The sequence below is a fragment of the Oncorhynchus kisutch genome, unplaced genomic scaffold, assembly GCF_002021735.2.
Source record: "Oncorhynchus kisutch isolate 150728-3 unplaced genomic scaffold, Okis_V2 scaffold2442, whole genome shotgun sequence".
NCBI lineage: Eukaryota > Metazoa > Chordata > Actinopteri > Salmoniformes > Salmonidae > Oncorhynchus > Oncorhynchus kisutch.
In genome coordinates, this window is record NW_022264387.1 from 77,305 (window position 1) to 85,283 (window position 7,979).

The following is a 7,979-nucleotide window of genomic DNA, read 5'->3' on the forward strand; positions in this document are numbered from 1 at the left end:
GCCCAGCGTCACCAGTCTGCCCAGCGCCGCCAGTCTGCCCAGCGCCGCCAGATCTGCCATTCAGCCAGACTCTTCCAGATCTGCCAGTCGACCAGACTATTCCAGATCTGCCAGTCGACCAGACTCTTCCAGATCTGCCAGTCGACCAGACTCTTCCAGATCTGCCAGTCGACCAGACTCTTCCAGATCTGCCAGTCGACCAGACTATTCCAGATCTGCCAGTCGACCAGACTCTTCCAGATCTGCCAGTCGACCAGACTCTTCCAGATCTGCCAGTCGACCAGACTCTTTCAGATCTGCCAGACTCTTCCAGATCTGCCAGTCAGCCAGACTCTTCCAGATCTGCCAGTCGGCCAGGATCTGCCAACCAGCCAGGATCTGGTAGATCTACCTACCTGCCTGAGCTTTTTCTCACTCCTGAGCTTTCTCTCACTCCTGAGCTTTCTCTCACTCCTGAGCTTTCTCTCACTCCTGAGCTTTCTCTCACTCCCGAGCTGTCTCTCACTCCCGAGCTTCCCCTCAGTCCCGAGCTGTCCTTCAGTCCCGATCTGCTCCTCAGTCCAGTGGGTTTCTGGGTAAGGACTACTAGGCCATGGTCGGCGGCGAGGGTGGACTATCCTGGGACGAAGGGAGAGGGGACTAAGACATTAAAGGAGTGGTGTCCACGTCCCGCGCCGGAGCCGCCACCATGGACAGACGCCCACCCGGACCCTCCCTATTGTTTTGAGGTGCGTTCGGGAGTCCGCACCATAGGGGGGGGGTTCTGTCACGCCCTGGTCTAAGTATTTTGTGTTTTTTCTTCATGTATTGGGTCAGGCCAGGGTGTGGCATGGAGTTTTTGTATTGTGGTGTGTTTTGTCTTGGGGTTTTGGTGTGTATATATTTGGGATTGTAGTGGAGTGATTCTCAATCAGAGGCAGGTGCTTATCGTTGTCTCTGATTGGGAACCATATTTAGGCAGCCATATTCTTTGAGTTTGTCGTGGGTGATTGTCCTATTTGTCTTGATGTCCTTGTTTATGTTAGTTGACACAAGTATAGGCTGCTTTCGGTTTTCGTTTCGTTTATTTGTTTTTGTAGTGTTCGTGTTTAGTTCGTGTTTTACGTTTGTCTAATAAACATGGATCGCAATCGACACGATGCAGTTTGGTCTAACTCTCCTTCATCACCACTAGAAAGCCGTAACAGTAAAATTAGTTAGAAGAAAAGCAAAATGTAACATATTGGTGTTATCAATATCTGAGGGCAAGATACAGAAACTATGTGTTCTGTGCATGGCTAAAACCTTTATCGCATCAGGAAAAGTAAGGGGATTTTAGTTTTGTTAGACATTCTATACCGTCATTCTCTGAAACTGAGATGCTTATAGAATGAAATCAATATATGTGTAATACTATTGGCTTGCTGATTTAAAAAGGAACATTGTGAATGTTAACGAAATGTACATTTCTTTTCCAGAAAAAAAAGGTTACATTTTCTCTGGTCAAAATGTAATTGGAGACTGTGGTACTGAGGAACGCAGTTAGAGATATTCAGCCACTTTAAAAGGCTTAGTATCTGGATAAGGCTAACAATGGAGACTGTGGTACTGAGGAAAGCAGATAGAGATATTCAGCCACTTTAAAAGGCTTAGTATCTGGATAAGGCTAACAATGGAGACTGTGGTACTGAGGAAAGCAGATAGAGATATTCAGCCACTTTAAAAGGCTTAGTATCTGGATAAGGCTATAACTGGAGTTCCGGATAAGTGAGGCCAGTTCCTGTGTGTTCTTGGCCTATGGTTCACTAGTAAACAACACACCTTATACCGGGAATTAATATGCGATAGTGGATTTATTTTGGAAGGGTTTTTTCAATTCAGTTTCAGATTGGGTGGAAATGTTTTTGAAAATGTATTTAAGTTGTTTCTAAAGAAAAGAGAGTGGAAACATTTTAATGGTGTCAAATGCCCTGAACCCTAAGAATTTCCTGTGAAGACTGATCAACTTCACTAGAAATTGTTGGAACAGGTGGGATTTAATTATAAAATGATTGAGAAACACTAGTCTCTATTCAAAGTGTACAATCACTTTGAAATTCTATTATTTCCTTGGGAAAATGATGAAGATTTGTAATCTTAAATTGACTAGTTATTCAAATAGGTTTATTTTTATTTAACATGGGTTCATAGGAGAAATTATCAGTTCCCTGGGGTTATGGTCTTTGGGTAAATACACAAATGTGCTTTGTTCATTCTGCATATAAAAGGGAAATATATGTTAACAAGGGATGAGTTACTCCAAATGGTTTATTGGAGTGGGGGTCTCTGCGAGGGTTATGTTGATAACTACATAATCTGTAACTCGTCTGAGAGACCGCCAGTAGAATAAAGGAGTTATCATGGAATGTGACGTCAGAATGCTTTAATGCTTGGGAGAGATTATCACCACAACAAGTGTGTGTGAAACTCAAACCCACCCTACTGGCTGAATAGTGAGGGGCAACTGTGTCTGATGACCTGTGAACTGTATCTACAATAGACATGCGGGAATGATATGTGCTGGGAGAAGAAAGACTAAAGGGGATTGGGGTAATGACCTTTTATTACCAGGCCACTCATGACAGAAAAACAGAGGCAAAAGGGCGCATTGTAAAGTAGATATTACTAGTACTAAAAGATTTTAGTATAAATGTTAATTATTAAAGGGATGATGCATTGAATTGAGAAGGTCAAATTTGAGTTAAAGTAAGCACTAAGGACTGTTATCCTGAATATTGGGTTGGAACAATTTATAAACAACATTTAGTTATGATTTGGATATAGGACTGTTTAAATTTACTAGGCCTAGGGAAGCTCTGGAAACTAATCCTGAGACAGGTTGATTGACAGAACTTGCAGAATATTAGATTAAAGGTTTTTGTTTCTTTTGTTATACAATGTCATTGTTATTGGAGTGATACATTGGAATGATATTGTAAGTAATTGAATAAAAGGTATAGTCTGTTGTGCAATAACACCCAAGGATGAAGAAGAAAGAGACCAACATAACATGTGCATAGAACTAAACGGATGGATGTTTTCCCCAGGTTTAATTACATTACAAATAGTGGTAATTTATTGCAAATATGCAGTTATTATAATTTACTTTTCTATTTTTTCTTGTTTGGTAAATTTATTTTTGTTTTGAGGAAAATAAGTGTGTATATTGTTCCTGAGGAGGGACTGATATAAATTGAGTAAAAATTATTTGAGAATGTTTAAGTATGTATCAAACTATGGAAGGAAATTAGGAGTAGTGACTTATGTGTTATGGGTTAGAAAAACTGTAACTACATTGGGGGCTCATACATGAAGGTTATGGTAGCGGAGGGGTGTTATTTCTAGAAACAATGTATATTAATAGACGAGATAACTCACAGAAAAGGAAGGACAGTTGGCCTTGTAAAAATATAGGGACAATTCTAAAAGTAAATATAATATTACACATACCTAGATTATGGTAAAAGTAATAAGTAGTGGCATTTTGAACACTAGAGAAAAAGTTTAAGAAACGTATGACTTAGTTTTGTTAGGATTGGATATTCTTCCAACTGGAAGACACTTGACTGATTACATGTTATTCTTACAGCAGTTGCTGTAGGGACCATAATTTGGCTATCATTATGAATATTTTTGTGGCAGGAGGCGAAGTATTTGAGACAGAATGTTTACATAGGGCTGTTATTTAAAAAAGTAAGATTTAGTGATCTTGCTATAAGAAGAACGTTTGTTGTCAGGAAATAACCCATGTGTTAGTGTTTATGTCCTCAGGAAAAAACAGCACATAAGAGATAGATGGAAAGGCATGGGCTGAATTGTGGAGACTGAGTGTACATCAACATCAAGATACACCAGGCTGGGGGTATACCTCTTACAGCACCTGCAGTGGTAAAGATTGTCATTTCTCTCTTTGGTGGGTGCATAAGTCTCACAAGAAGTAAGGTCCAGCTGAATAATGGGTGAGCTTGAAAACACCATGACAGAGGACATGAAACCAGAGAGAGAGAGAGAGAGAGAAAGAGTAGATTCCGCTGTAGACATGCTGGGTTGAGTTAGGGGTTACTTGTTTTATTTGTTGCATCGTGTGAAAAAGGATAGATGTTAGGGTAGTTGTACTCTAAACAACATGTTGAAGGCTTGATGTGAAAGCAGATACAGTGTTAAATTACTTCAAGAAGAAATCATGTTGATTAAGGTTATGCACATGCTTATCAGTTGAAATAGAGCAGATGGGGAACTAAGTAAAAAATGACATGATTTGGGAACACCTCTCAGAACCTGGGGCCGAAAGCGGAAGACTGGGTAGAAGCACGAGGAAGCTTTATAGGGGTTTTATTTTTGTGGAGTCCAGCAGAAAAGTATCCTGGAGGCATAGAGTCAGGTGAAGAGAGAGTGGGAATTGTCATGGTCTCAGATTTCAGTATTCATGAATATATTCATGCATAACACATAACATCGTCAATACTGTTATGTTTTGTCAATTGCTTTCCAGGTCTTATGTTTAGGAAACCAGAAGGAAAAGGGTTCGTCAGCTTCAACGTCAGTGTGTTGTGTGATGAGTGATGGAAGTAAGAGGATGTATGGTGTAATCATAGAACAGAGGCCATAAGTCTCTAAGTCTGAATGCCTCACAGAAAGAAGGCAGAAACCTGAACCAGGACGAGAAGTTCCACGTCTAATGATCCAAGGGGACCAGAAGGACCTCTCCCAGTGATAGCAGGAGATCTAGTCTACGTTGGAGTGTTCCGGAGGAAGTGGGATCAACCGAGAAGAGGAGGACCCTACGAGGAGGCCACAGCAACAAACACGGCCGTCCAAGTGAAAGGAAGCAAGACGTGGTACCATAGTACCATCTGAAGCACTGCACTCGATTCCCAACAGAAAGAAGGACACAACCATATAGAGATGAGGACATGGAGGATGCTGATCCACCAGGAAGGAGTCCGGAAGTAGCAGGAACAGCGAAAGCAATCGAGACGCCAGGGAGGAGCCAAGAGAACAGCAGACCAAGTGAAAGCCAAAATGCGACAGGTGCATTGCCTAATGCACCCAGAAGAAGACGAAGGAGAGACAACACTGGAGAGAGAACCTGCGAACAACCAGAATTCACTCCTGTGGGGCCAGAGAGTCCAGGGATGGGAGGGAGTAAAATGCCTGATACTCCTGATGACATACCTGTTGTGGCAGACCTCTTTGACAGAAGCCCTCCACAGTGGGACCCCGAAGTATCAGCTACAGAATGGGAACATCTCTTCCCTAAAATTGACACCCTTCCAGATGGAAGCCCAGTCCGGCCTGAGGAGGGAGCCTCAGGGGAAGAAAGAGGAGGAGAGGCCTCACAAGGAACAGAAGGAGAGACCCCACAAAGAGGAGGAAAAGTCCAGCAAGCTGAAGAAAATGGGGATTTCCCCACAATTGACTTTTCAGCTCTTGAATTGTCTCCTTAACAGACACTTGAAGTTAGAACCACAGAAGAACAATGACATTGACATAACAGAAGTAACAGTGAACGCTAGTATAGAAACAACAGACTCACGCACAATCAAGATGTATGGTGGAAACAGGAAGAGAAGAGAGGAACCAGCCAAACAATCTAGAAAGACTAACAAGGTTAGAATCTCTGTTCCACCTCAACACATAACTGAAACAGGAGAACAGAAGACAAAAGGATCAAACCCTTACCGGAGATTGCATTCGGTGGATGGACACATCATCAAACGAAGGGAGAAGTCATTTGGGACTCAAAAGGATGTGACCTGACGTTAACCAAAGAAGTAGACGAGTGGGTGCTCACCATGAATCAGATTGAACCAGTTGAAGGTGAAGAATTAATAGTTGAAAATAACGAGAACAAGATTGACCGAAGGGAGTAGCTCCTCAGTCATTAGAATTGGTCTTACGCCAATACCTAAACAGGAAGAGCCTGTGGTAGCTAGAAAGCATCAGAACCAGGAGGGTTCTTTACTGACATTTGGAACTTTTTGACAAACTCTAATGATATACCTCAAGACAAGAACATTGTAAAAACGACATCTATCTCCGGATCTGAACCACTCAAGGACACCACACGAGAAGAAGTAGTGAAGAATGAGTGGTACGAATGGGCTAAGTATACAGCAGAAATAAACAATTGTATTTTGTGTAGCAGATCACCTTTGTCTGATCTTTTGATAGTACCTGAACCTGCATCATTTGAAGAATGTATTACATGTGAAATGTTCAATATTCAGAGAAAATACTACATTCCTTTGTGTGACATAGAATGTAGGATTGCTCAAGGGAGCACTAGAGGCAGAACCATATTAAATGAGACTGGGTTGGGAGACAAGGATTGTGCTGCCTATGACATTAGAACTGAATTAAATGGACCTCAATTAGACAGAAGTACTGTGGTTAAAGGAAAATATGAATGTTTTTACAGCCATAACACTGAAGGTATTGATGTAGGAAACACCACTGTAGAATGTGATACTATTTGGGTACTAGAGACTGCAGGGGTTCGTAGGAATAAAGATAAAGGGTTGATAATGTATAGAAAAGGGGTGTGTGGTACAATAACTCAGGTTGCGCCATCTCTTATTATGCTAAAGAATCAGGACAGAGGTATTGCGGATAGGTTCTGGATGTGTGGAAAAAACAAACTGTTGAATGTACTGCCAGAGGGATGGACTGGTCTTTGTGCCTTAGTTAGAGCAATTCAACAGGTTACCATTATTAAATCACCCCATGATGACTATGTTAACTCTAGAGTTAAGAGGGCGTATGAGAAAGACCCTGAGGTATACCTTGATGCAATTGGACAGCCTAGAGGGGTACCTCGGGAGTTCAAGGCAAGAGATGAAGTTAAATCTGGATTTGAATCTATATTTTTGTTGGTAACACCAAATAAGAACTTAGAGTGGATTAATTACATATACTATAACCAACTGAGATTCATTAACTATACTGACTCGGCTCTAACGGCGTTGGGGGAATAGGTACAGGCTACCAGTAAAATGACTTGGCAGAATAGACAGGCTCTCAATTGGCTTTTGGCAGAGAAGGGTGGAGTTTGTGTTATGTTTGGGGATGATTGTTGCACCTTTATTCCCAATAACACTGCGCCTAATGGATCCTTTGCAATCGCTATGGCTAAACTTAAAGGTTTACGAACAGAGGTTAAGGCTAATGCTGGGTTCGACTCTCATGTTTGGGATTGGTTGGATCTAGCATTGGGAAAGTGGGGAGCTATGTTTGTTAGGATGGCCATTATGCTGGGAGTGGGGTTAGTGGCTCTGGGTATTGTATTTTGTTGTGTTTTACCCTTGGTGAAATCTCTTGTGGTCCAGACAACGGTTAAACAGATGTCGGTAAGTAGAGCTGACCCTCCGGTGATAGTTAATCCTGTACCGGGTAGCCCAGGCCACTATACTGATAGAAATGGACAGTCATGCAATGCGGTCGGTGGACCCCTTGACTGCCCCTTCGGTAATCCAAACTGTCTATATGGAGTAATCTCTGGAAATGGTTATGTTTACCATGGTTTTCGTAAGATTGGTCTATCTGTAGATGCTGGTTTCCCAAATTCAGAGGAATGCCCACTGGTACATGTCCACAAAAAGTGTCATTTGCACAGTGAGTGCAAATGGTGCACTAAATATAATGTGGAGGGCCATGACCATCACGAAGACCCCCTGTCTTGCGCAAAATGTCAAAGAGGAGATTGTAACATTTGTAAGGATGAGGATTGTGCTCCTATGTAAGGATTCAATATATCTATTTTTGCTCGAGGCCTTGTGTGTTTGTATGTTTGGTTGAATTTTCAGATAGGTATATCAATGAATATATCTGGTTTCTTTTAATTAAAGTTAGTTTTGCCTTCTAAAAACTAGGTTAATTTCAAAAACATGTTAGGTAACAGAGGGTATTCCGGTTACGAGTGTCTACGGGCCATGTCCTTAATCTTCTAACAAAGGTTGGTA

General features: G+C 41.6%; 1 long non-coding RNA gene across 1 annotated transcript; it reads left to right on the forward strand.

The window, feature by feature from the left end:
- The first annotated feature begins 758 nt into the window (after window positions 1–758).
- LOC116370084 (uncharacterized) lies at window positions 759–6,395 on the forward strand. The gene is made up of 2 exons (XR_004208703.1): window positions 759–3,906; window positions 4,511–6,395. It is a non-coding gene; the product is annotated as an uncharacterized LOC116370084 (long non-coding RNA).
- Window positions 6,396–7,979: the final 1,584 nt, after the last annotated feature.